Consider the following 2,194-nt stretch of genomic DNA (forward strand, 5'->3'; position numbering starts at 1 on the left):
CCAAAAGAAATTCCCGAATTCTATTCTATGTGATTCTTAGTTTAGATAATTAGTTAGTTAAAACAAAAACCTCTTTATTCTTAGGCTAGATAATAAAAAGACAGTCATTACTAGTACTTTTAGTTCCTTTGGGTTCGACAATCCGGTCTTGCTAAAACTATACTACTGTTCGATAGGTACATTTTCCTACATCGCAATAATAGTTAGTTTCAAGAACGAGTAATTATAAATATTTAAAACCTATCACGAAATCACTCGATCAAGTTTTTGGCTCCATTGCCGGGGAACTAAGATATTAGGAACACTCAATTTTTATTACTTTAGCCATTTATTTTTCTTGCAATTTAATTTAATTTTATTATTATTATTATTTATTAATTTACTTTTTCCTTCTCTTGGCAGGTTTTTATAGTTTATGACTAGAAGAAACCCGTCAGGACCACTACTTTTTGACGAAGAAATCGATCGCACAGTATGCAGAAACCAAAGAGAAATAAGGCGAAGCTTAAGATACATAGAGAACGAGGAAGAAGATGATACTCAACCCCCAACCGAAGAGATGGCTGAAAACCAAGACAATTAGCTACCTCCTGTAATTATGGCTAATCAAAATCCTACTCCACGCACTATGTATGATTATGCTAAACCTTCTTTAACAGGAACTGAATCGAGCATAGTTAGACCTGCTGTAGCTACAAATACTTTTGAACTGAAACCTAACACAATTCAAATGATACAACAGTTTGTTCAGTTTGATGGTTTGCAGGATAAAGATCCCAACGCTCACTTAGCAAATTTTTTAGAACTATGCGATACATTCAAAATTAATGGCGTTTCTGACGATGCCATTCATCTTCGGTTATTCCCTTTCTCATTGAGGAACAAAGCTAAAAATTTGTTGAACTCGTTACCACGAGGGTCAATTACTACTTGGGAACAAATGACCTAAAAATTTTTACTAAAATATTTTTCGCTGGCTAAAACGACTAAATTACGTAATGATATCTCTTCGTTTGTGCAGATGGACTTAGAAACACTCTACAATGCATGGGAGAGATACAAAGACTTGCTGAGAAGGTGCCCTCACCATGGGTTATCGCTTTGGCTTCAGGTTCAGACATTTTATAATGGCCTAAATTGTAACACCCCCTACCCATATCCATTGCCGGAATAGGGTATGAGGCATTACCGGAGTTTACTGAACATTTTCAGATAATTCTGAGTCATTTATTATTCATATTTTGAAAATAATCATAACGTTTCTCTATTGGGCCCTCGAAGCCCCAAATATACATTAGAAACCAACTGGAATTAAATTGGGATCATAGAAAAAAAAATTTCGCAAAATCTTAAATTTTATTTTCATCTAAGTACTTACCATTTCAATGCTCCTTATAATTAAACATGTTACTATTCAATTAATAGCTTGGCACTTGTCTAAGCGTCAAACGACATCATTGTTAGTATACTTTCACATATTTCATATAAATTCAAGATTGATATACTTATTTTCTCGACATGTCACACTTGAGTTTAATAATTGTCTTTACTTACATAATTTCCTTGTATCAACATATCAAAGATAATCATATATGTACATGTCATGAAACATATCATTCTCTTCTTGTTTCTTCATAAGTATATATCAATCATTTCATTATATCAATATTTCATGTTCCATCATTTCCATATATTTTATGTATATTTATTTAGGTAAAGTTTATATCAAACTTAACATAAATTATATTCCATGTACTTATTCTTATTTCGTTTATCTAGCTTCATAATTATTTCATACAACTATTTTGTACATATATTTCCATATGACTAGTTCTTGTAAACATTTCACACAACCATTTCATATAACCATTCGTCATATGATACATATTACCTGAATATCAATTGTTCAATAGATGTCATAGCGTCTCCCATCCACAGTCTTAATTATCTTTGACATGATGCCATAGTGTCTTTCAACTATGGTCTTACTCATTTTCTGTCATGTTGCCATGGTATCTTTCAACCATGGTCTTATTCTTTTCATGTCATGTTGCCATGGTATCTTTCAACCATGGTCTTATTCTTTTCATGTCACGTTGCCATGGTATCTTTCAACCATGGTCTTACACATTTCCCGTCATGTTGCCATGGTATCTTTCAACCATGGTCTTACACATTTCATATCATGTTGCCA

The 2,194-nt window shown here is 32.7% G+C and overlaps 1 non-coding gene across 1 annotated transcript; it reads right to left on the bottom strand.

Moving 5' to 3' along the window:
• Nucleotides 1-988: 988 nt before the first annotated feature.
• On the bottom strand, nt 989-1,095 carry LOC128281300 (small nucleolar RNA R71). Its single transcript, XR_008271513.1, has one exon. It is a non-coding gene; the product is annotated as a small nucleolar RNA R71 (small nucleolar RNA).
• Between the last annotated feature and the right edge of the window lie 1,099 nt (nt 1,096-2,194).

This window comes from Gossypium arboreum, chromosome 9 (genome assembly GCF_025698485.1).
Source record: "Gossypium arboreum isolate Shixiya-1 chromosome 9, ASM2569848v2, whole genome shotgun sequence".
In the NCBI taxonomy this organism is placed as follows: Eukaryota; Viridiplantae; Streptophyta; class Magnoliopsida; order Malvales; family Malvaceae; genus Gossypium; species Gossypium arboreum.